Source organism: Vidua macroura, chromosome 3 (assembly GCF_024509145.1).
Source record: "Vidua macroura isolate BioBank_ID:100142 chromosome 3, ASM2450914v1, whole genome shotgun sequence".
Taxonomy (NCBI): domain Eukaryota; kingdom Metazoa; phylum Chordata; class Aves; order Passeriformes; family Viduidae; genus Vidua; species Vidua macroura.
Window position 1 is genome coordinate 10,742,468 of NC_071573.1, and position 27,970 is coordinate 10,770,437.

Genomic DNA, 27,970 nt, shown 5'->3' on the forward strand with positions numbered 1-27,970 from the left:
TTTCTTGCTTTGCAGGAGATCAGCCTCTCTTTGCTGCTCACATTGAGGAAACTTGCAGATTTTCTTCAAACTTGAAGAACTCCTTTTGGAGTTCTTCTCTGAGATAATGAGCTATAGTGTTCCTTTTGGACTGCAAAGAAATTGTGAGTCTGGGACCATTCCCCTAAGAGAGTGTAGGACCTCAGAGAGGGGCTGTTGGTGAAGAAACTTCATCATCAATGTCATTACAAACAATGTGGCCTCTTAGCAAAATGCTTGAAACACATACAGAGAACTAAATTAGCCATGAACAACAAAACCCAGTCTATCACCACTTTAGAAAAAAACACCCAGATGGAAGCTATGGGACTAAATAACCTGAACTTGAATGCAATTATTGGGGTGGGGGGGGTTGTTTCCTTGCAGGTCATATAGAAAGAAAAAAACAGTGCTACACCTTTGATGTAGTTTTAATAAATATTCAAAGTCCCCTCAATTACTGCCTGAATAATTACTGTGGATGCAAATAAAATGGGGAAAACCAGAATGACTTTCTGGTCTTCCTCGGGGGAGTGGACTTTGGAAGTAGCAGCACTGAATTGGATGTGAGGCAACTTCAAAAAGAGAGGAAAGAAGAAAGCTGAGAATAGTAGGTGTTGTAAGCCTCTCAAAGGCACTACATTCCTAGCTGTGCATGCAAAAGAGTCTACATTAGCACTACAGCCTTCCACCATGGTGAGTGGCCAACTACAGTTTTGGAAATGATACTTTCTTCTCTTTGCGACCTGAGGGAAGTCTCTGTGCATTACCTTGCTGTCTGCTTCAGTGAATCCTTTACAGCAAAATACAGCAGAAACCAGGCTGTAAGAAACAGAAAATATTTGCGAGCCAGAACACCCATGAAGACACTTCTCTTGCTAGTGAGAGTTTAAATCCAGAGATCATTTTGAGCACATCTTGTGCTTTGATCCACTGCTAGGGTTGTTGAGACCAGCCTTTTCCAGAAGCACACCATGATCCCTCTTGCGAATCTCCACAGAACTTCAGCAACACTACTTCTCTCATAAAAACATGCAGAACTTTGTGGTAGCTGTTTTTAAGCCATTAAAGTCGAGGAAAATATTTTGTACTGTGCTGGTGAAGGACATTGGAAGGTTTACATGGTGTCTCTAAAAAGGCTGAGATCACCTAGAAATATTGTTCTATCATTCTAGAGGTCCAAGAAAGTCTTTAATTCATATTGAGGAAGACATATCTTGCTTTCTTATTCCATCCCTCAAGCTATCAGCTGGACAACCCTGTAATCTCCACAATGACAGTGTAGTAGGGTCCTGCTCTCAGGTTTTTTTCATTCATTGGCTCAATGTCTTCATTATAATTATTATTTCACCTGACTCTGTGTTTGCAGGGATGGCATATGCGTCAGTGGACTCTATAGCCCACCAGTTTTCTAAGAATTCTATCATCACACACTGCATGGACATGTCCTCTCAGTCTCAGAAAATCAAGTAGCAATGACTCAACATCATGTGGATACACAGTCGGCTCCTGTGCTGCTGCTGTCTCCCAGTGGATCAGAAATGTGCTGGTCTTAGCAATAGTAGAACTTTCCTAAAACTTAAAAATGCAGACAAGGGTTCAAATACTTCATGCCTTGGTCAACCCATTTGAAAGACTTAGGAATACAGAGGATGAGGGATAAACACTCTGGAAATCAGAACATGGCAATGAAAGTCATCATTTTGTACTTCAGCTTCCTGGTTTGCATTTTGTAATTTCTTCCAGCAGACAGCTGCATTAGGGGGCCTATATGGGGAATGCTGGGCTTCCTCTACTCCTGTTTCCATATAAAGGGCAATGTCTGCTACTGGTTCTTGATACTCACATATGTGTTTTGGGGAATGCAACTCACACCAGTCAAAGCATGTGAGTGACAGGGAATTCTGCACAGGAAACAGGGTCCCTCAGTCCTGCTATCCCTGGTTAAAAAAGACTCCCTCTCTGTCATGCCAGTGATCCACAACTTTCTGGTAGATTAGGAGATATATTTATTATGTCTTGCCTTCTTCTGTGACTCAGCAGCAAACAGGTTTCCATTTACAAACAAAAGTAAAGTGACATCCACAATTGTCAAATACAAAAAGACAAACCTGACAATGACATTTTGCTTTAATACTTCTAAGCAGATACTGCAAGTAACACAATTGATACATACGCACAGAGGAATATTCAACATGGGATTTTGAAACAGTTGCCAGCACTCAGGTCTTAGAGAAAGAAATGTTGCTGCCTGCCTCAATAGCAATTGGCATTTTGTGGTCAGCTGCCCAAAGATGAGCACAGCAGTGGCTGTGGGCAGCTGCAGCAGCTGAGCCAAGGAGCCCTGGCACAGGGACAGAGCCAGCAGGTGTCAGCCAGGCAGGCAGCAGCTATGCACAGCATCAGCCTTGTGTAAGACCTCAGGAGGACATGGAGATGGTGCATGCCCTTCCACCTATGTTAGGCACTTCCCTGTTGTTACAGCTAGTTTCTGCATGACCAGTACTGAGGGAAAAAGGAATGATTAAAGGCAGGGTAGCTGTGGATCTCTAATTGTGCTACTCTGTGTATTGTGACTGAACTCCTATCAGTGACCCGGTCATCCATGTTTTCTGCACACAAACTTGCCCACTAAGCCACGGGGAGACCATATGCCAGGCTTTTATGGGGCAACCCTAGAAGCACTGCTGAACTTTGTGCCTTGGGGATCACTTGGAGCAGTCAAAACAATCCTATATATTCCTTGTCAGCATCTAATAATTTTCTTTATCTTTCTTCATTTTTCTATATGACTCAGAGAATCATGAAACTAATTAATTCCATAGATCAGCTTTCTGCTATAATCAGGTAGCCTGTTTGGCATTTCCTTATCTGATCAGGTAACCAATTATTTTCCCTTGTACAGAAAGGTGAGTACATAAGGACCACTCAGATGAGAATTGATCAGGACTTGTTCCTCAAAGAGAGCCCAAATCAAACTTTTTCTGATGTTATCAGTGGATAACAGGTTTCAAAGGCAGGTGCTCATATATTTCTGACCTTTCCTTTCCACCACAGAGAAAAAGGGCCTAAAATACTGAGAGAAAGGTATTTTGCTATGGGCTTATATTCTTTCACCCATGCTTCTCTTTCTGCCTCTCCTAGACTCCCTTGATCAAGAATCTCTTGATCTTTTGGTTCTGAAAGTCATCATGCCAAGTTTCAAACATATCCAATCACTCTTAACTTCTCCCTCCGAGTAATATGTCAAACTCCTTTTGCATGTTTATCTCTGATCCTCTTTACAGATACATTTAAGAACTCCCCTACATTAATATCCCTAGTCTTCACCTTGCTTCAGATTATTCCTTTGTCTTTTCAAAACTAAATGCCATTTTTTTTTTATCTCAGGAATGGAACTGACTTCTTACCTCTGTTTTTTCAATAGCTGAGAGGAAGCATTGTCACTTTTGAAGCTTCCAGATCATGGTATTTTCTGCTTGAACAAAAGTTTAATTTTAGCCAAAGGATGTCTCTTTCACCTTAGATATAATGCTACTTCTCTAAGGGCAAGAGGCTCAACAGGTAAATGGGCATGAATTTTACAGAATTCAGCTATCTAAATTAGACCAGCTGAGATTCTGGTTGGAGAAATCAAAAGCAATTTGTTCTAGAAAGAATGTACAGTCAGCAATTGACTCTAAGTTGCTTTTCTTGTAAATGTATACCATTGGCTTGAGGATGTCAAAGAGTTTTCTTCTGAATTTTTGTACTTTTTTGTGGTCCTATTTGGGTGTAAGTTCACTTTCACACTACATATTCACTTTCACTTGCACCTTGCTTTTAGGCTGGGTGCTGAGCTGACATGTCTATGAGAGGTATCTGACACATCCTATGGCTGTCACTGAGCAAGACTGAGTGGCCTCTTTTTCTGCTCATTGATTTCTCATACTTCAGTGACTCTCCTGTTCATTTTTGGAGGGCCTTGGAGCTCTGCTTCACTTACTACACAAACTAGCTGCTGCAGTCGAGTAGGCTAAAAGGCTTCATGCCCATTTTTCTTCCACATTGCCCTCTCTTCATGCATTTTTCCTCCCTGTCCAATGGAAACAATGACTGAGTTAGAAGTTTTCAAGTCCCAACAAATAAACATGCAGTTATGACTCCTTGACTTCTTTTCATCTTCCATTAACAACAGTATTCCTTTCTCACTTAGTGGAGGACTTATGCATCAGCACTGCTGCCTGTCCAGTGTATTTGGGAAATGAAGTTTGGTGGAGAGGCAAAGTCCCCAACAAAGAAACAGAATGGGATCTCTGGAGTGCTGTGATGGCTCTTCAGAATTGAAGTATTTCATGCAGTTTCTTGGTTTGCCTGCTCAGGTTTTCAATGAAAAATTGAAATGTTCTGTGGGAAGCAGAGCCATTTCATGAATAATTCACTGCAACTGAAAGCTCACCTCTCTGTTGCAAAACAGTTTGATGTAAAACTTTTCAGTTTCTTCCAATTAGGACAAATGTAGAACTCTCTCTGTGCTGTCCTGGGGCTCAAAAGGCAACACAGCTGTTGTCCTGTATCTTCAGTTGCTATAAACATTTGATCAGCTTGTGTGCTTAAGATATAGGCATGAGAGGATGGAAAGAAGGCCTAATTTACTGGAAGTCCCCTTGAATTCTCCTCAGAAATTATACAACTTGGCATTCTTTAGGCCAGGGATAAGGCTTAGCTTTTTCTTGCTTGTTTCTGTTGTAATTTTGCTTTGCTCAAAGGCCTATATTTTTTCCACACATTTGTTTGAAAAATTCCAGCCTTATTTCCTATTCTGCCATTGCACTAGCTTTGTCTCCTGTTTCCTGTAAATTATATTTTTCACTGAGGTAGATTAAACTATTCAAATACCTTTACACTGATGTGCTTCTAAACTACATTCTGTAATAATTACTAAAGATATATACTGTAACAAAAAATATCCCAGTTTTGGTGTAAGAGAGAAAACTGAGACTGCTAGTTGCTACATGGACAACCTCAGCTGAAAGGTCAACAAAAGCCACCACAGCTGGTTTGGGAAGTTTTGACTGCATGTATGTTAGTCCCTCTTCCAGCAGGATATAAGCCTTTAATCCTCAGGACTTCCAGAGTTGGTGGGCACCTTTTCTCTTATCATCTCCCCATTTTCTACCTCACTACTGGAATATGGGTAACATTTGGTAGAGGTGGTACATAAACCCTCTGGCTGCTTTCGTCATTCTGTCAAAGGGAGGAAAACAATCAAAGTGCTGCAGCAAGAAAACAAATGGCCAAATAGCTGTTGAAGCAGGAGGTTCCAACTCACTGGAGCTCAGCTTATTACAGGCCATATGCCTGAGTGGCTCCTCTCACCGAGTGCTGCACCCAGATACGGAAACAAGTGTGAAGGTGCCTGTGGTTCATCAGGCCTGGTCTGCTATAACCATATGCAACTACTAGGAGCACAGAAAATAAGAACCTGAAGAGGCTGTGGGGCTAACAGGAGAGAGAATCCTTGACAAAATATAACATTAATATATAAATTTCCCAGATATTTATGTAAAGATCATGACAGGCAATAATAATTTGGTATTTCAAGCTGACAGCAGATGATCTTCTTTTAGTCCACAGGCTATATTCATAAATGATGCAGCTTAATATAGGTAAGGAAATAAATTGAAATGCTCTTCTACTTTTAAAATATCTAGATATTTTTAAATATCATGGGGTTGAATTAATAGTTTTTCTTTGTAGATACCATTAGCTCACGCCCTTTCAGCTATGCTCAATGTTTGCAGGGCTTGCTGTGTAAATGAGGGACTAAGCACATGACTCAGGTCTGAATGATGGATGTGTTACAGAGACTGAATGATAGAACTGCCAGAATAAGGAGAACAGAAAGGGTGGAAGAAGTCTGTTTTTTACCTGGCATTTCAGTTATGTTTATTTGGCAGAACTCTTTCCAAGAGCACTGAAGTGTCAGGCCCCAGCCAACCATTTCAATTTAGTGTTAGGAAGTCAAGGGAAGCGGCCATCAGCAACCAAGAGCTTGTTCTAGAGCTGCTATATTCCCCATCCTCTCTGTAGAGTACTTATTTCCTCATGGGGCTTAGTTGCTTAAGGACTTATTCTGGAAGACATGTTCCTGTGAAAGTGGCTTTGCTAATTTGGAGAAAGTATTCTTAGTGAGAATAATGAGATATGCACTTTCAGTTATTTTGGAGGAGGTGCTCCACTCCAAGTTCATACCATATCCAATTCAAAAGGATTTCCCCAAAGAAGATGGTGCTTCATCTCTCATCACACCTTCCATATTTCTGTGGCCAGTTGTACACCTCTGTGGCCTTTTAATCCTCTAGACTGGGGTTATGTCATCTGTCTAGTAGCTCTTTGCACACATAATTCACAGTACTGTCATAATTCACTACAGATACTTCATCCACCCACATTTTGTAAAAAGGATGATGACAAGCTTTATTTCATTTAATTTCATTTAATTTATACTCCCACTCTATGCGAAAGACTTCTATCCTACCTTTGAAACCTTTCACCTTTATTTTCCACTTTGGTGGCTTGTGCCTCCCCGTTTATATTGTCCAATTGGAAGGATTTTTTTATGGCTTGAGTGCCTCGCTTAACTTTCCCAGCAGCACATCAAGTAAGCATGCCTTTTATAACTAAAATGAGCTGTACTGACAGCACTGGTCTGTCTCTGGTTTGGTTTGAAACACTGTAACATGAAATGCTAGGAAGGTGTCTAGACACAGTGCAGAGTAGGCACCACATGTGCACTGTTAGAAGACATTAGTAATCCCTCAGTGTCAGTTGCTGTCCTCATCCGTGTTAGTTCAAAGGGAAAAAAATTATGTGACAGTGTTTTCACCTGCATAGGATGGTTTAAACGGGCTTTCTTTTAATGTAGCAATAAGTAAAACTAGATATGGAAAGTTGATTTCTTAGAAATTAAAAATATTGTCTTACCAGTCCTAATAAGTCTGCCATTCTTTGCTTCTGTGTTGCATAAAGGTCCATTAATTATGCTGCTGTCTCTGAACATGGCTCCAAAGAACAGGGTGACCACCTTTTTCAATAAAATTGCAGATTTACAATTTTCCAGCTCAGTGAATTGCTGGTATTTAAATATATTGAGAGGCCAATGCCAGACTGTTCTGCCTCCCTGTGCTTCATTTTACTGGGAAGGAGGTGCTGGAAAGGGTGCATGAGGAGAGAAAGAAAAGGAGCAGAGAAGAAAAAACAGGGCAGGAAGGCAGGCAGATATGATGATAGGAAAAGCCTTCAAAATCAGAAGGAATAAGAGTGCCTGAAAGGACCTAAGGCTCAGAAGTGGGTGGCCCTTGGTGTCTCCTCAACCCTTCTCTTGCTCCCAAATGAGAGCGATGAACATTACTGGGAGCCCAGACAGGGCAAGGCTGATATCTCCCAGGAGGTATGGTCCGTCACTCTGGCTCTGAGATGAGCACCAAGCTGGTCTAACTGCCTTTTGCCTCTTTGCCCAGGGAATATCAGAACAAAGCACGAACTCTGTGCTGTGCCTCAAATCCAGGTACATGGCCACGCAAACGTGTGGGATTACTCCTACTTTCTGTCAGGTCTCCTTGGCTGGGAAAGATGAGTCCATGCATGTTTTTCCTGTAGTTGTCTGCAATTGAAAATTGGTTTTATCCATCAGCAAAATTGTACATTCTTTTGGCAACAGGGAAGGCAGGAAAAAAAAAACTAATAGGAAAAAAGGTAAAGTGACTGAAAAAAATATTAATGTTTATCTACATAAAAATTATCAGAAGGTAAAGGGATGGAGGGTAGCAACTAAGGCAAATCTGGGTCTTATATTTTTGTGACTCTGGCTTGTGTTCTTATGTTGTGACATATAGCTAAGGAGCATCTTGTGTTTGCCTTACCTGAGTATGACAAACAACCTTTGTTACAGACACAAAATAATAAAATATCCAGCACATAAAGCTCACCCTCTCCTCTCATTGCTTATGGGAACAGTAATGCTCCTGAGGGTACTTGAGTACTGCTGGCATTGGACACCACTGGTGGAGGAAGCAGCATGGCAATCTTCTGCTAACAGCTCAGCTGAATCCCAGGAAACTGATTGAGAGGTGAGAAACAAGTTTGGGTACATGGATCATCTGTTGAAAACAGTGCTGAATTGTGCCTGTTTTAGACATGGATGGACAAGTCCAGGACCATCCCTATTGCCTGGTTGTGCTGAGAGGAGTGGCCAGGCTGTGCCCAGCACAAATTCCCTGCCACAAAGTCTCTGCAACCCGAGAGAGACTGCAGAGACAGAAGAGAGTCTCAAGGACCTTTAAATATTGGCTCCTTGATTTTCTTCCACTCTGTTTTTGAAACTAAGCTGCTGTGATAACAGCCAGGAGGGTTTTTAGTCTCTCCTTTTTTGTAGGAAGTTTTACTGTAAATTCACCCTGGCTTCCAGATTGCACACATAGAATTCTACTGTGTGTGAGCCTGAAAGAGGAGACTCAATTTCCCTGTGGTGAAGGCTTCCAAGAGCTTCTGAGGGAAGTCCTACTGCTAAAATGCTACTACTTACTTTAGCAAGATCAGGAGTTCATCCAAATTACTGAGCATGTGTTTGTTTGAATATTATATTTTTCTCTAAAACCATATTCATGAAAGTCATTCTGTTGACCATATTCTTCATTATAAGATCCTAGTCTTACTTCTTTCTAATTTTTGAAATTTTCAGTCAGTCACAACTCTGCGTTACCACTTTCTTGATCCAAATATGGCAATAAATAATTGTTTACAAGGCACAAAAAATGTATCACAATAATTAAGGCAAGGCTGTGTTCTGATGATGTTTGCTTACATTGCTGTGGAAGAATATGCATACCTACTATGAAAACTCATCTTCAGAAAAAGATAATTGTTTGCAGATACAAATCAAATTTGTTTCCTCAATATATTTTAGTACATTTGCCAAAATCTCTAACAGTATGTTCTCCTGTATTGCTCAGGTGGATCTGAAAGAGTGCTTTTCCTCTCTTGGCCTCTCACAGGCACACACACACACGTGCACACATGCACAAACACGCACCAGGGCAAGTGCACAGAAAGTTCCTCAGGCATTTCAGTATGTGTTAGGCCCCACAATTCAAAGCTGGTTTTTATGTAAGGGGATTAGGAATTTGACTTTCTATGGCATATGGAGAATGAAAAGTACAACAAAGCATGCTAAAGACTAGAGACCAGATAACAGTACATCAGCAGCTAATTGCTATGTACACTGTACAGCTGCAAATGAAACACAGCAAGAGACTTGAACAGATTCTATTATATAGGATTATAGCAATGGTCTGAGAACAAAACTAGAAATTCAGAGAAAAACAACCCAGAAATTCCAAAATAACAAAACAAACAGTTGGAAGCCCTATGGGGTTTTTAACCATTTTGTAGCTGGAAGCGTCTTCCTATAATTATTTTCCATGACAGTGTTGTATCTCCCTCAGGTTGGAAAGTAGAAGTCCTGGCTGCTTTCATAACCCAGACTAGCAGCAGTGATGCTTACGTCCTGCAGGATCCTACACTTTTTCTCATAGCTACTCTGCATTGCAAGAGTCAAATGTGAACACAGCTGAATCTGGTGTAGAGCAGACTACGGGGCATAAAGAGGCTCTTCATGCTTTGTCTGTGCTCACGGCATTAAAACATCACCTCTATCATGTTTTGCTGTACCTATGGGGTTCTCTTGCTCCCTCCTCACCAGGCAGCAGGGGAAGCAATGGAGCCAGTGCCTTGTGGGCTGCACACAACTCAGTGCCCCATCCTTCTTTCAGAGAGGCTGCCCTAAGACACCCATTCAAGCTTCACACAATCTGCAGGAGCCACTCCTCAAACCTTTGGACATTTGAGTGCCTTCCAAATGTCCAAATGGGTCTTCATCCTGCTCAGTTAAAGAGGGTATATTGTTTTATTTAAATTATGTGTAAGGTCCTGTTGTAATATGATTTTTTTGTGGAGGTGAAATGTGTATGCCCTTGGGTAAAGGGAAGAATATCACTAGGCAATGATGTCAGCACACAAAGAAATTCAAGCAATACCAATTTCCTCTATGCTTGCATAACAGAGTGGGCCAAGTCTTCTTATGTGGGAAGACAGTAGAGAAGCTGTTCAAAGGAATTTCAGATAAACCACTCCTGTATGACTTGTTGAGGCTCATTAATATTGAAGATGGATGGTTGTCAGAGACAGACACAGTTACTTTCGATTTTCTTAAATGTACAATTTACAATAATGTTAGTCTTTAAGATGTTGTATAGTCTGGGGTTTTTTTCCTGTTGTTGATAAAGGCTATTTGTCAAAAAAGTGGCTATTAAGCCATTTTCAGTCCCTCGTCTACCTTGCACATATGGCAAAACATAATGAGTTTTCGAACTGGAAAAATATTTAGCATCCTAAAAATGATCTCTAGGTTGATTTCAAGAATTCATCCACCTGTTGTCCTGAAGCTCTACTGAGATATGTGTACTGCTTCTGACATGTTGTATATTATAGTGCCTTATTCAGAAATAGATAAAGAATATCAAAGGGATAAATAACTTTTCTGTTTGGAAGAAAACTTTTCTATTGAAAATATTTTTACCCACTAAAAATAGAAAATAGACTAATTGAACAAAACAGCTTTTAAAGCTGTAAACTCAAAAGTTTGCAGCATAAAATATAACCAATTTTTGTTTAGTTTTCTAAGCTGTTGGCACTGCACAATCCTTTTTCACAATGTGGCCTCATGCAGCCTCAACCCACAGCCTTTCCTGGTTCAGACTCCACAGCCAGGCTTTGAACAAAAAGTGTGTTCCTCTAAGTGTGCTGGTGAGCACCCATGGTGGTTGAGTGCTCAGGTTCCCCACCAGGAAGAACTCATGCTGGTTTTCTGCAAACATGCTCCAGAGGCTACAGTTGATCACTTTTCCTGCAGGGAGAATATTCATACAGTGAGATACCATTCAAGGTGACTACGGATGGCAGAAGTACCACAATGATATATCAGCCCACAAGCTGATATATCATTGCATACAGCATAAAGGAGCAACACATGCTATGAATTCCCCAAAAGGCTTTGGAGTAATTGATGCTACTTCAGAAATACATTTAGGGCAACCAAGATTTGAATCTGCCTCCAGTTTGGTGAGGAAGCAGCAGCTGGTTTCAGACTCAGTGGATGGCAATGAAGGATTCCTCCAGGAATCAAATTTATCACTTATTTATATGCATATAATAGCTACAATTTATATATATATATTAACATAAAGTAGTAAATTATGTTTCCAAGCCCGGGTGGATATAATTTTACAAGAATTGAAAGCATGTGAACAAAAAATGTGAGCCTGGTTTGGTTCTTTTGTTTTCTCCCCAGTACAAATGTGACACTGTGCAAGCAGCTCTCAGATGGCTACAAGTTAAAATTCTGTCTCTCTCCAGAGTAAGAAGGCAATTTCATTGCAGCTGAGTGTTGTGCAGACAGGGTGGCTGTAAAAATCTTCAGTCATTTGTGTTAGTCACAGAAGTAATAACTTTATTAGTGGAACAGAGACAGATTGCTGATGTTTTGAGGTAATGCTTTTTCCTCTTCATATTTATTGTAATATCAGACAAGGTTTTACTGGTGTCACACAGACATTTGCTATTAACATGCAAAAGGGTTTGGTCTTCTTGAGAGATTCTGAGTTAGATAATTTGAATATCTATTTTTTATTTTATTTTTGTTGAAACTTATAAAATATTTCCTTATAATTGTTAACACACATCATTTTAGCATGTTGATTATTATAACTTCTCCTTTTTACCACACTGAACTTTTTTTCTTTATACTCTTTGGTAGAGTTTTTTATTTCTCCTCTTTCACCAGGTAGGTTATAGCTATGCTTGTATTTCTTCTTTTTAATTTTGTTTTCATGCTGCTAAGCAGAGCTAGTAATTTGGATGAATTCTTACTGCGTTTCACGAAGAACTGACTGAGCCCAACGCAAGTGGTCTGTAAAGCTGGAAGGGGCCTTCTCCACTTGGATGATCACATGTTCGTGTACTCCCACATTCAAAAAATGGAAAATTGGTGAAAATGGAGAAGAGGATCATGATAATCTGTGTAGACAATTCAGATTTCATAGCAGTCCCCTGGACAAAGGCCGTAAAGTGGAGCCATGCCAAGTCAAGAGATGTAAAGTTTTTTACAATAACTCTTCTAACATACCAGCACTCATGTCCTTCAGTTTTAACCTGCTGGAATTATGTATAATTGATGTAGGGGTTGAGAAAGTCATCTGACATCAGCATAAAGAAAATGTTAAGCTTTCTCAGTTCCTAGCGCATGATTTTTAAGACATTTTAATCCCCTCCCTTTCAAGTGTGGATTTACTGGGGAGGTCAAGGGGTCATTAACACTTCCCTTGCTCCTCCACCATTAACAGGCAAACTCATCAAGGACTGGTGTTGGATAGTATTGTTTCATTAATGCACATACCTGTATTTGGGTTTTTTCCTTCAACCAAGTCCTCATCATCCTATTTCTTTAACAGTATTTCAAGTTTAGAAATTGTCTTTCATTTAAATATTATCAGCTGAAGGCTCCAGTAACAGACCTTACTGGTTTTAGACATTGCAGATATTCTAGGAAGAAGAAGGCTTGCCCAGAATTGTTTTGCTTGCTATTGCAAGGACCAGAGTCACAATAGAGAAGATGTTTCACCCTGTTGCACCAATGACTGTACATCCCTTTGTGGGCAGTAGAGAGGGGTAAGATCATCACTAGGCAGCCTCTTGTTGCAGATTGACAAAACAGAAGAAACTAAAATGGGATAACTGGCACCGTATCAAATGTGGTAAAGCAAGGATAATTCCTCTGCCTGCTGCAGAGGCAGGCTGATACCTGCCTACATATCTCTTTCTGAAAGTCACTCAAGGATGCACAGTTTTATACAGCCAAATACCCCTCTGTATATAAATTTATTTAGTCAGTGTCATTTTATGGTTATGTACACAACAAAAGAAGAATGTGACATCACTAAGTGCACCCTCAGACACCAAGTGGAGTGGTATGGTTGACACACCTGAAGGAAGGGATGCCATCCAGAGGGACCTGGACAAGTGCAAAAAGTGGTTGCATGGGAATCTCATGAGATTTAAGAAGACCAAGTGCATGGTGCTGCACTTGGATCAGGGCAACCTGTACTATCAATACAGACTGGGGATTAACAGATCAAGAGCTGGCCAAGAAGGGCTTGGGGGTGCTGGTGGATGAGAAGCTGGACATGGAAAGTATGCACTTGCATCCCAGAAAACCTATCATACCCTGGGCTGCATCCAAAGTGGGGAGGGGATTTTGCCTCTCTGCTCTCATGAGACCCCATCTGCAGTTCTGCATCCAGCTTTGGGGCCCTTAGGACAGGACACACATCAGCTTGTTGGAGTGAGTCCAGAAGAGGGCCACTAAGAAGATTAGAGGAAAGGAGTACCTCTCCTGTGAGGGAAGGGGAAAAGAATTTGGACTGTTCAGCCTGGAGAAGAGAAGACTTCAGGGAGACCTATCTGTGTCCTTCCAGTACCTGAAGGGAGACCACAAGACTGGTGGAGTGAGATTGTTTACAAGAGCATGACAGGAAAAGGGAAAATGGCTTCAAACTGACAGAGAGTAGGTTTAGATTAAAAGAAGTTGTGTAAAGGTGATGAGGCACTGACGGTGAGGTGTCTTAGGTTGCAAATGCAAGATGTGGCTGGGGGTGTGTATTCTACTGCCACCTGTTAAAACCAGGTTAGTTTTCTTTACCTCCTCCAGGACCCACTGACTCTGGGAGATATCTTCTGTTAATGGGCCATTGTGTGTCACTGCATGACTGATAAAATTACATCATTCCCTGAGATTCTCTGCCCAGGGGAGGAGCCAAGCATTCCTACCTAGATATAATCTGAGATTTGGAATACCACAGTCAGTCTTTTCCCACCGGATTCCCAGAGAAGCATCCCTTTTTTCCACTGGTTTCCGAAAAGAAGACCAGGCCCATCTACACCCCCACTAGACCTTCAGAAGAAAACTACATTCTTCTACAAGGTCATTGTTTGAACAGAACTGCATCTGTCACTCCAAGAGGACTGCAGCCACCATTCAATCGGACTGCTACCAACACCCTGACCATCAGGGTGTCAGGTCATATTCTGTCAGTGTTGTTTTGTATTTCTGCATTTTTACTTTTACTTTTATTTTTCCTGATAAAGAACTGCTATTCCTACTCCCATATCTTTGTCTGAGAGCCCCTTAATTTCAAAATTATAGTAATTTGGAGGGAGAGTGTTTACATTTTCCATTTCAAGAGAAGCTCCTGCCTTCCTTAGCAGACACCTGTCTTTTCAAACCAAGACAACGGGTTTCCCAGAGAAGTTGTTAATGTCCCAGGAAGTGTTCAAGGCCAGGTTGGATGGGGCTTTGAGCAATCTAGTGAAAGGTGTCCCTGCCCATGACAAGAGGGTTGGAGTGGGATGATTGTTAAGGTCTCTTCCAACCCAAACCATTCCATGATTCTATGATACTATGACATGGAACCTATTAGGTTAGTAAAGCGTTTTCTGTGTGTCTGTTCTTTACTGTTTTCTTAAGGGCGAGCTTGTTTGTCTTCTAGATAGAAGAAATGTGTTTCAGAGGCTACTTGGGTATTTTGGATCATTTGCTCTCTGGAAATACAAAAAAATACCCAAAACACAACCCATGTACATTGAATATATGAAGTCAGAAAGGAACTGACTTCTGTTAAGTACTCTAATGCAATAGAAACTGAAATGATGACCATATGATATGTAGTGAATGCAAGTTATACAGAAGAAAATGGCACATCACTTCAACATTAATTACTTAATGATACAAAGCTGATGATATAAAAACTGCTGTAGGCAGTAAAAGTTGAGTATAGTCAGGCTAGTGTAGCACTCTGAACTCCAAATATCACATTCTGACAGTCTGCCTAAGGTTAGATTCCTTTTTTTTCTCCCTTCTTGAGATGGTTTCCTTTTCATTCTTGTTATTTGCTTCCTTCAGAGTGTCTTGGTTTTCTCCAGCCTAACCCTCCTGGGACAGACAAAGATAGAAAAACTTCAGTTTGCTGCTATTTTACTCTGCTTTACTTAGCCTCTTAAAGTTGCTTAGTTTCTTTAGAGACATTCACTTTCTGATATGTGAGGACAAGATGTCATGAGGCACATAGTACAATAGTAAACCCAGGCTTTGATCTATTGCTAGAAATGGATGTGGGAAGAGAGAAAAAGGTTGAGCTTTTCTACAAGATAGATTTATATATATATATATATATATATATATATATATGACTCTTTAGAGGAGAAAACAGAAGTTACTGTGTTACCACAGCTCAAAGAAAATGGGTCAGGTGAAACCTCCTAGTCTTCCTCTGACTCAGGCAAACTAGCTACCAGCCCAGTTTACTAATATACATAGGTTAAAACTTTCTGTGTGATCATTATTTTCATCCAAAACCAGGGTTACCAGACCTTCCATGTAGCTACAGGTCATTGTCACATGATCTCAGCTGCAAGGCTTTCTCAGTGAGAGCTTGGCTCTTCTCATCCCCAACTCCCCCATTTGGAGAAAAGCTGAGCAAATCCCTGGCAATTTGCTGAGCTGTTCTGGCCATGATTTGCAGGGAGTCTATCACCTGCTGACATATGCCTGCTATTCATCTCATATTGAAATCCCTCACTAAAGTCTCTCATTCACAAAAAGGGTGTTGGAGGCAAAAAAGGTATACATTATTTTTCCCTTCTAGGTATCTTTTAAATGTAACCTTTTGTCTCCTGCTCAGGTTTATTTATATACTTTGGCACATCGGAAAAGTGACTGGCAATGTTAAATACTGTGATTTGAATTAGTGGTTTGTGTAGCGTCCAAATAATCTGAATAAAGTCCATTACAAAAATGCTGGAAATTGACATTACATCTATGTTGATGCACATTTCAGTTGCCAAGAAAAGAGCAGTTTGGCTGGAGGATCCAACAAAATCTGCTTAGTGGGTCTTCCTTGGCGAGAGCCCACAAACAGATTGCTTTCATACAGTACTCCCTTAATCACTGTAAAGAGGTTTCAGAGAGATTAATAATAACTAGTGCAGTTGTTACACCCACGCACAGTGACTCAGACACACGGCCCAGGGAGAGTCTTTACCTGTGTGGGCCACACAGACACATGCCAATATTTAGTCCAATAAAGTTGTCTTTCCAGCAGCATGAATGATAATCTTGGAGGTAGATGATGACAGGGCCTGTCAAACAAGTCCCTATACTGCGACACAGCCCAATATATAACAGCATCTCACTAGAGCCACATTAAAGGCTGCAGTGAAATCCTCTCACTTTCTCTCCCTTTCTCTCTCCAATATCAGCAACACTGATTAAAACAAAATAATATCTCTAGTCCCAGTGTCATGCTGTGCTGCAGTGAGAAGACTCTAAGAGTAATGAGGGCCCATTTGGTTTAAATGAATTTTTGGCCAGTGTTTCTGAGCGCAGGGCTGAGGCAGCTGGCTGTTAGTCAACGCGATGCAGGCAAGAGGTGATCAGACAGTGCTGTGGCAGTGGGGGGTGGTGGAGGAGTTCTGAGCTGCTGCTGTTCCTCATGCTAAATGTGTGGATAGCCTTGGTGCTACTGACTGTGCTGGCCACAGCAAACACCCATCCATGGTTTTGTCTCTTTTGGACCTGTTATTTAGCTTAAATTTTGTGGGGTTTATGTAATCTCATCCCCTTATTTCTGACATAAAAGAGCAGCAATTTTGATTTGATTAACCTCCCTGGGAGCAGGGAGTGCTCAGGAATACTCTATCCGAGTCTTTAGTCAGCTACAGATTAGCAGAGAATAATAATTCAGTGGCTGTTACAGAGCAAGTTCCATGTAGCAACCGGAGTTAAATAATTATGGATTGCCTCCGGCTTGCAGCTCATTTGATAGCAAAGCTCCTATTGACTTCAATGGCACAGGAGATTGTGGAAGCCTTGGCAGGAGTAAGTCAACCATAACATTATCTATGAAAATAAAAACCTTCCAATGAGAGAAGTAGAGATAAATTGAGGACAATTAGGAAGTATTTGAGCTCTCATTCCTACCTGCAATATGGTAGGAAGTCAGGCTCTGAATTACTTAATTTTGTGGTCAAAAAGACATAAGGCAACAAGCCACTTTGGAGAGGAAGAGAAAAGCCAGATCCTGTTTGGCTAACTTGATCTCCTTATATGACAAGGCAATCCACTTGGATGAGGGAAAGACTTGTGGGTGTTGTTTACCTGGACTTTAGTAAAGCTTTTGCCACCGTTTCCCACAGTATTCTCCCAGAAAAGCTGGCTGCTCATAGCTTAGATGGGGTAAAAACATGTCTGGATAGCCTGGGCTAGAGAATTATGGTGAATATACTTAAATACAGCTGGTCACTGGTGGTGTTTCCTAGGACTCTGTTCCGGAACCATTACTGTTTAATGTTTTTATCCATGATTTGGGCAAGGGGATCAGGTGCGCCCTCAGTCAATTTGCAGATGACACTAAGAGTGTTGATCTGATGGAGGGCAGAGAGGCTGGATCAATGGGCCAAAGCCAATTGTATGAAGTCCAACAAGATGAGGCATTTGGGTCACAACAACCCTGTGCAGCAATACAGGCTTGGGGAAGAGTGGCTGGAAAGCTGCCTGGCTGAAAAGAACCTGGAGGAGCTGATTGACAGCCACTGACTGTAAGCCAGAAGGTGTTCAGGTGGCCAAGAAAGTCAATGGCATCCTGGCCTGTATCAAGAATAGTGTGGACAGCAGGACCAGGGCAGTGATCATGCCCCTCCACTCAGCACTGATGAGGCCACACCTTGATTTCCATATTCCGTATTCAGTTTTGGATGCCTCATTACAAGAAAGACATTGAGGTGCTGGAGTGTGTCTAGAGGAGGGCAGTATAGCTGGAGAAGCATCTGGGGCACAGTTTTTATGAGGTGTGGCTGAGGAATCTAGGGTTGTTTAGCCTGAAGAAAAGAAGGCTTATGGAACTCATACCACACCATGCAGCTGCCTGAAGGGAGGCTGTAGTCAGCTGGAGGCCAATCTCTTCTGCCAAGTGACAAATGAAAGGATGAGAAGAAATAGCCTCAAGTTGCACCAGAGGAGATTTAGATTTGATATTAGGAAAAAAATCTTCACTGAAATGGTTGTCAAGCAGTGGAACAGGCTGCCCTAGGAAGTGGTTGATTCGCCATTCCTGGAGGTATTTAAAAGACACGTAGGTGTGTTCTTTGAGACACAGTTTAGTGATAGACTTGACAGTGTTACATTTGTGGTTGGACTCAATGTTATCAAAGGTCTTTTCTAACCTAAATTATTCTATTATCCTCTTCTATGAAAAGCAGGAGAAACTTCTGACCTTCAATGTCTCCCTGTGGAGAAGGGGCACAGAATTTATTTGGGGCAGTACAATGTTGTCTGGCTTACCCAAGATTTTCTTTTCAAGTTGTTTCTCTAACCCCTCCATCCCAGGCCAAATCACACAGAGAAAATGACAGAAATATGGAAAGGGGAAAATTCACAACAAAGTATGAAATACAATGTGAAACTGAAAAAAAGGTTTGGTTTTCTTGTTTTAAGAGAGGAAGTCAAACAGAGATTGAACTTGAACTTTTGTTTTAAGTTTTTGTCCTTTTGGCAACCTGAAGAAAAACACAAAGAGCTTCAATAGTCAGAAAAAATTTTAGACCAGAAATCACATCAATAAATTTCTGCTATCCATCCCGAAGTTGTATTAGCTTACTCCCACAATTTTTGCAATGAAGTAGGTTGCTTCTTTAAATTCATAGTGTTCATCGCTGTCATTGTCTGGACTGTACACAGCTAATCAGTTTAGTTACAGACAGACTGGATAAGAGCAGTGTTTCAATAGCCAGTCCCCTAAATGGATCTATAGACCCTAAAATAAATTAGTAACTGACATATTATTTTAAATTCCAGGCTATTTGCCAGAAAAGTAGCATGCAATACCTATGATAAAGTGTGAAGGTGTCTACATTTATGAAACGTTGAGTGTGGGAAGGTAGAACTGATCTTTTGTTTTTTTCAAATTTATATATATTTATTGAAATCGGCAGCTTCAATTAATTTACTTAATTGAATTAATTTGACTTAGGTGCAAGCCACATGTGTTTTAGAATTGTGTATGTTGTTTGTCGTGTTTGTTTTGCATAATCTGTCAGTAGCTACATCGCAGAGGGCCCCAAAGATCCTCTGTGGCATAAATGGCATGATGTGCTATTATGTACAGAAGCCTCTCTTCACTTGAAGTAGCTTTTAATGCATTGTCAAGACTTTCCAACTCAACAGGAAGAATCGTAAAATAAGAAAGAAGAAATAAGAAGCGGGCTCAGCCTATAGGCATGTTTTAATACAGCAGGAAAAGAGAACAAATAAATTGGTAAAAAGGTCAGAAAGATGAAGGGAACAGGGAGGAAGGGAGAAGAGACTGACATGATCAATAGTTTGCTGAAGGAAGCACTGCTGCTGTGAGGCCTGCTCTCAGTTATGAGATAAAAGAGAATGATAGACCTACACCACTAGAAACCACATAAGGTCAGGAAAAAAACCCACAGAGAGAGTGGGCTGTCCAGTACACCATGTGGAATAGCAGTGATAAGGTTGTTTAATGGTAACACAACTATAGAAAAAGTATAGCTTAGAAATCACTGTTTAAAATTATGAAAAAGTAATGTCACTAAAATTGTTATGGGGGTTAATTTTTTTCCCCTGCATTCATTTATAACATTTCTTTTTAAGTAAAAATCTGTCTGATAAACAGATGGAAAGAATAATTTCAAAATACATAACATATTTTGACATGGATACTTAATAGATTCATAGTTACCAGAAAATTTAGTAACTATATGTCCAGCAATAAAGATTTAAATAGTTAACTTGGACATGTAGTCCATTTCCTTCCTATCCACAAATCTGCTTGAATATTCCTTCCTTATTTTTCCTTTTAACTTACTCTGAGTATGATTTCCAAAAACTGTTGGTTGTTTGTAAGCATCTTTCTGTAGGTTAAAAAAAAAAAAAAAGCCACAAAACAAAAAGCCTCAATCCAACCAGTTTGGATTTCATGTTATTCACATGATATTTTGGTATTTCTGTGAAACTACTGAATAATTATGTGTCTGTGAAAGTGTTTGGTAGAAATTTGAAGGATTCCAAATCTGCGAAAAAAATCTTAAATATTGACTGTTCTGAAGTATATTCTTGCCAGTAATTTTTTTCTGCCAGAATATTTATAGGAAGCTAACATAAAATGGACAGAAACACTGTCAATAAGAAAAATTAAAAAAAAAAAAACTTTGCCAGTTCCTTTCAGACAACTGCAATAGTTCATTAGCTTCTTCCAACTGGTTAAAAATTCCTATTCTAGTTGTTTTTTGAGGGCATAAACCAAAGCCATGTTCTAATTACCTTTGCAAATCACTATAGTGCTTAATTGGTTTTTTTTTCCTTAAAAAATTTCCTCTGTGCTGAGAAAAGCAGAGAGGGAAGTTTCCATTTGGTCCCCTCCTTGCCACACCTAGCAGAAATTCATAGAGGATTTCAATATATTTTATGTGCTCCTCTGTCCTTTCCCCTGCACCAGAGTATGAAGTGTCTGCATATGACATCATTATTGGGGATGAGCTTTTAGTGAATGCAATAATTTAAGCAAAATGGCGTTTTCAGCACCTGCTGTGCCAACTGAAAAGACTGCTCCCCTTCATGGCCTGTTGGTGCTGTGGTTCCTCACAGCAGGCATGGAGAGATGGGAGAGCTGTGTGACACGTCTGTCTACCACTGACTGAGAGGAGCCTCAGGACCTCTGTAGCAGTACAAATCTGTGAGTGGAACTGTGCCTGACTGTGTGAGGGAAACCTCCCATGAAAATGGTGGGAATGGGAAGGGGCAGTGTATCCATACCCAGACTGGCCTACTTTTTCTGAAAACAAAAATAAAATTATATACACGTTCTGTTGGCACTCCCAGACTCTTTGAGAGTTAATAGTGTGTGTATCCCTTTGTAGCAAATGCTGTAGTGGGAATTAATGCTTAGGAGAGTCCACACAGTGTTGGAGGTCAGAGAGTCAAAGATACCCTTCTGAATATCCCCTTGCAGTAAGGCAGGATTTAAATGCTCATTCTGAGTGTCTCCCTTCCAGCCTCCCTTGACCCAGTCTGGAGTTGGATGTGACTAGTTAAAAGAGAATAAATATGTCAGTGCTGACCCCAGGGATTATGCAGAGACAGGTCTTAATTTCCAGTTTTCAGATGTTGAACTGCGATGAAATGGTAACAGTGATACAGCATTTCACAGTCCTATTAAGTCTACTTTAAACAGCCAGTATACAAAATCTGATGGAATTAATGACCTTGACTGTACTTCCCTTCACTCCCTAGATATAGCCCAATATATCCTAATTGGGATAGATACCACTGGCACCTCAAACAAATGTTATTTGTCCCATCAGATTTTTTTTTAGCATCACAGCATATCTGCTGCTCTTATGTGCCCTTGCCATGACCAGTCCTTCAATTTTCTGGAGGAATCATCACCTACTGATCACAGTCCTACTAGTCCTTAATTTTCAAAATTGCATGCATTCCTGTATCAGGAAATTACACAGAAGAAACTGTGAGGACAGCATCACGTTTGGTCTGTGAGGAGACACCGTATCAGAATTTGCCATAGTAGCAGGCTCTGTGATTTAGGAATCAAGAGGCGAAGCACCAAAGTGATGCAATCATCAGCTAGCCTGGCTGAGCATATAAGCCAGTGAACAAGGCTGCCAAGCTGAAGGAGCACAGAACCATAAACCTGCCTTCAAAAACACCACAAGGTGCGAACTTCAGGCTTGTCAATCTGTACCACTGTCCAATACTACAATGAATAAATCATTATGTTAGAAATTAAACTCAGCTTTCAGCTTGGCTGGGATGATGCCAGCCTATGTCTGAAGCATGCCTGAGGGGACAGCAAGCTGCAGGATGGTGAACTGAACAATTCATGACAACTTGTCCTGCTGCCACCCTCAGCCATCCTAAGCGGGTCAGTGACACAGAGTATGTTCAGAGAAGAGACAGACAGAAAGATGACTCAGAAGTGTATCTTCCTCTTTGCTGTGATTTCCCCCCCTGCCCAGTTCCTGGGAACATGACATACATTTTGTAGATCATAGGCGGCAGGGAAAATGTCATGGGCCACTCCCTATCCTTCATTGTTCATTTGCCCACATTTGTTCATTTGCCCCTTCTCTATCTCCTCTGGCCTAGGAGGCTTTTCTCGTGACATCAGCTGCTTTGACTCGGTTACTTTTTATAACCTACACAGCTTGGTTGGTTTTTTTGGTTTGTTTTTTTGGTTTTTTTTTGTTTTTTTTTAGATGAGGATGGGACTATTTCTACACCATGTCTGGATTTGAGAAGCTATTTGTAAAAGAAGGGAGAGTTGAACTCACACAGGTGAACTGAGACCCCAGTGCACATGAGGGCATAATGTGGGCTTCTTAGCTGTGGGAGCACAGATGAAGAGGAGAGAACTCTGAAGTCATTGGTTGACTAAATAAATAATCTGTGCCTATTATATGCCTTCAAGCCTTCCAAAGGGGCTACATAAAGTAGCAAAAGTGCCACATAAAATGTCATCGGATTTAAATTCCTGGAGATTAGCCAGTTGCCAAACATCATGATAGCAAATCATCTCTGATATCTAAAGCACAGAATCTAAAGAGATTGACCATCCCACTGAACTGCACAGGACCATGCAAAACTACATGTAGATGAGCTGAGTACAGAAGTTTAGTCCATTGGGCACTAATCTCTCAGCTACACAAAGCACTTTCTGTCCTCCTGTCATTCATACTATACTGAAAAGGGCCCATGTACTGCTTTTCAAAAAAAAAAAGAAAAAAAACCAAAAAAAAAACCAAACCAAAAAAACCAACCAAACAAATGAACAAAAAAAACACCAGAAGGGTTAAGACGTAATGAAACTTAAATCTTTTATTTCTGACAGAATTATTTGCTTGTAAGCACAATGTTGTTAACATGTGATTTTAACAAGGTGTTAAATGATTTTAAGGAAATCAACCTCCTTCTACTTCCTTTCTATGGAAACATGAACTTACTGAAATTGTTGCACTTCTAAAGCATAAATCATAGTGAAAAATAAACTGATAAAAACCACATTTGTTATCTACTTTCAGGCTTTTATTCTTTCCAGTCTAATATTCTGCTAATGACTAATCAGTCTGATAACTTTTAGGGACAGAGTTTGCTATTTTGGGCTATTCCCCTAGATGAAAGTTATTTCTATAGCAGTTATTCTTAGAAGCATTTATGGAAGAAAGGGAGTGAGTGAAGCACCAGTAGAGGAGTGACTCACCACAGCACTACTAATTGCCAACCAAAAAAAAGTCTTTTGCTTTGCGAATCAGAAAGTCAGCTGCATTAAAAAAAAAAAAAAAAAAAAAAAAAAAAAAATCTATATATTTGAGAACCAAACAGTGCCTGTGATCTTTTGATATTAAAACTATGTGGGATGGGTGCACAACCAAAAACAGTGACAGACAAACATCTGAAATTACTCCTTTTGAGATCTATATCTCTCCACATCATTTACCTGCCAACCAAATTTCCCATCACTCTTGCCTCTTTCTTTATCATCTCTGCAACATCTGCTTGCCTTTGATTTTTTCATCTTCTGTTGTTCCACAGCTTGAAATATGTTAAGTAAAAGGCAGCTAAAGGGACTGCTAGCAGCCTGCAAAAATTTCAATTTCTAGGTCTCTGGCTAGGATCCAGGCAGGTCAGTGGCATCTGAAAGTGATTACCACCTCATGCCTGCTTGCTGACCTCAGTGGACATTTATTGCTGGACTAGCCACAGCAGTAATCTCAGCAGGAACCACCCACTCTTTGCTGCAATCAAGCCATTGTCTCCCCTGCAGAGTCAAGGTTGTGTCAGGGTTGTTTCCAAGAAACCACAGAAACAGACACCTTCATCTTCCTCTTCCTTTTAAATATATTAAAATAACTCATATTCTTATTTTCCAGCTTATACAGAGGTAGCATGAGAGCTAAGGCTGTGCAGAGCTGCGGCTCTGCTTAAATACTCTGCAGATGACTTAAAAACAAGCATTACTCTATGTAACTGAATAAATTAAATAAGTATGGGTATAAAGCTCAGAGTTTATTGAGGGGACACGTTATCTTTCTCTCCAGGCAACTGGTTTGCTTGATGTGTCCAGCAAAAGAGACAGAGAGAAGAAAAAGTCTCCATGCCTCATGCTGCAGCCTGATCATAGCTGTGTCCAGGAAAGCTGAAGACCTGTTTTCCCCTTTCTTCCTCTATTCCTATATTGTGATCTGTCAATACCAGGAACTGCCTTGTCCTTTGCTTTTCACATATCTAAGTTAGAAACAGAAACATTTTTCCTTCCTTCCTTCCTTCCTTCCTTCCTTCCTTCCTTCCTTCCTTCCTTCCTTCCTTCCTTCCTTCCTTCCTTCCTTCCTTCCTTCCTTCCTTCCTTCCTTCCTTCCTTCCTTCCTTCCTTCCTTCCTTCCTTCCTTCCTTCCTTCCTTCCTTCCTTCCTTCCTTCCTTCCTTCCTTCCTTCCTTCCTTCCTTCCTTCCTTCCTTCCTTCCTTCCTTCCTTCCTTCCTTCCTTCCTTCCTTCCTTCCTTCCTTCCTTCCTTCCTTCCTTCCTTCCTTCCTTCCTTCCTTCCTTCCTTCCTTCCTTCCTTCCTTCCTTCCTTCCTTCCTTCCTTCCTTCCTTCCTTCCTTCCTTCCTTCCTTCCTTCCTTCCTTCCTTCCTTCCTTCCTTCCTTCCTTCCTTCCTTCCTTCCTTCCTTCCTTCCTTCCTTCCTTCCTTCCTTCCTTCCTTCCTTCCTTCCTTCCTTCCTTCCTTCCTTCCTTCCTTCCTTCCTTCCTTCCTTCCTTCCTTCCTTCCTTCCTTCCTTCCTTCCTTCCTTCCTTCCTTCCTTCCTTCCTTCCTTCCCTCCTTCCTCCCTCCCTCCCTCCCAGCCTTCCTCCCTCTCTGAGGACTACTTGTGAATATTTTTAGTAGTGCAAAAGCAAACCCCTCATCCCCTCAGAGAACTTACACTAGCATTAGAAAATGAAGTTTTCCATTTCAGAGAACTGTACTGTCAGATTTCCATTAATGTTTTACCCTTTTCAATGCTCATGAGAAATCTCTCTACCTTTCTTTTTCTTTTTTATTTTTCCTTCCCCCAAGAAATCCCAGCTACCAATATGAGAATTTGGCCCTTTTTTTTTTCACTTTCTTTATTCAGAAATGGACATGGAGACATGATCTCTGTAGGTATAAACAATCAAAGGGAAAGCAAATTTTAAAAATATACCTTTACTTAAGGGAAAAAATAGCAATCCATGGTTGAAACTACATCAGGGATGTTTGGAGCCTGCCTCGACATTTTGTGGTGCTTGGATAGCCAATATAATTTATATCAGGTTAAGCATGATTTAAAGGTCTTTCTATTTAAACACACAAATCACAATTGAGCAGAATTTTATTCCCAGAATAATGTCATCTAAGTCATCTTGGTTAAATTTTTCCTACTCATTGTCTTCAGGTGTTAACTTTTTAATAAATACTGAATTAATTTACTTACAGATAGTTCCTGTAAAGGAATGAGTCACAAACATTCAAATTCAGATATCTAAATCTGAATTTCCAGTGCTGGAAAACTTTGGCTCATTGTTGTGTAGCCTCAAAGAGGGGAGATGACATTTATCAGTTTACATCACTGAGGGAACCTGTTCCTGACCTGGGTGTGGGAGCTGACATACTGGCTAGAGGCAAGACGCATCACAGCCCCTGGTCTGGGTGATGCTCTGATGGGTTCTGCAGCTTTGAGTCACAGAAACAGACCCGGGGCTCAGGCCCCAGCTCATACTCCTTGACAGCAGGTCCAAAGAGAGGAGGATGAGACTACTTGAAAGGGGAAGGAATAACTCATGCCACCAATTAAAAGCCAGGATAAATAATTTTCTGTATACTTTCACCCCGTTGACAGGCCAAAATGAGCAGATCTGTTCCTCTGTTGTGATGGCTCTTCATTTCCCAAGGCTTCTGCAGAAGAGGCATATTTCCAAACTTGAGTCATCTAGTACAGGCACTGAGGTCCTCTACATATTCACCGGGGAACAATTCAGAGTGCATGAGTAAGGAATATCTTGAATAAATGAAGCTCTTTAGCATGAACACAGACATAGTGGGTCAGACCAAAGAGCCAGCTAAGCCACCACTCTGCCTTTGACATAGCCAGCAGCAGATGCTTGGGGAAGCAGATGCCCCAGAAGAGTAGGACATTCATATCTAAATTTTCTTCCTCCATTACTTTTTCACCTACCAGTAGTTATATATCATGTGGACTTCCTAATGTGTCCATGGTTTGTATGAAATTAGAGAAGATACTAATTTGCCTATCTTTGAACCCAGGTAAATATTCAGTATCTTCAACATCTAAGGGAAGGATTTATTAAGTTTAACTATGTGAGAACTTTCAGGGGAGATCACTGTGAAACTGTGACACTGTTTGCTGTCTGTGGAAGCAAACTTGAGAGGCATAAGTGAAACTGGGAACCAGAGGATGGTGCAAGCACAGAAATATTTTTCTAGCCTTTTCCTACCTCTGAGATGCACTCACAGCTTTTTGCTGTATGGAAGGCATGCTGAGTGCAATGTGGAAATGTATCTGAGTTAGATGTCTGGAAGGTCCCAAGATGATGAAGTGCATAGATCAGATGAAGTTTTTTGATGTGACCAGCTTAAGGACATTTCTTATCGTATTTATCATCAGACAAAAATAGCTGTCAGGAATCCAAACTAAGCTTGTCTAAGGAATGAAGAAATTGGGTTGGTGTTACCATTTAATTACTAACAATCTACTGGGCAATTTGGCATCTTTCCATTGATTATACTCTTTCTCTCCTTAGAATTGTAAATAAATATGTGGAAAAAATTCTAAAGTGTAAGCTCAATTTGAGGTCAAATATGCCCAATGATCAATTTTTTTATCAATTTCTTGCATTGCACAACAAATCTGAACTCAGCTTGCCATAAAATGTCAGCAACAGGTTCTGTTGGTTGCAGCACTTTGTGCTGTGACTGGGGTTGTTGCAGTATGCATGAATTCAGTATGAAGGAAACTTGTTATCTACTACAAAATCATGGAATCATAGAAGTTTTTAGTTTGGAAAGGATCTTTAAGATCATCAAGTCCAAGTGTTACTCTCACCAAGTCTACCACTAAATCAGTTTTCACAGATACAGTATAATGAGCTTGTGGAAAGTATGATACCAATTACAGGTTAAAAAAAAAGCTTTAGTAAACCTTTGAACCTTGTCAGAATAAACACTCACCGTAGTTACTCTAGTTTTTAAAACTGTCACTCATAGGAATATGTTTTTGGTTCTACTTCTGCTACTAAAAAAATAATCCAGTAACGGATTGCAGAGATCTTTTAGACAGGACACACTGAAGCTACTAAAAAATGTGCAATTGGAGAAGAGCTTCAGTGGGCTATGAAAAGGCATACACTCAAGAAGAAACAGCATTTGGATGTGTAAGAACATAACCTACATGACGTGTAGACTGGACTGTCTTGAGCCATGAGCACGGCAGGCAACTGCTTAGGGTAGGAGATTGCTGGGATATTGCTTGTGCCAGTAAATTTTGCTTCTACCAAAGTCTCATGCTTCACACCTCTTGCTATCTGGGTTAGTTTTGCATGCTGAGGAAGAGGTTGAACTATGGATTATGCCAAGATACATCATTATATATCTCTAGCTCTCAGGCAATATAAAATGAGGCAGGCTCTTTCCCTGAGTCCTTACCCCTCTTCATGGAATCACGGACTTGCTGAGG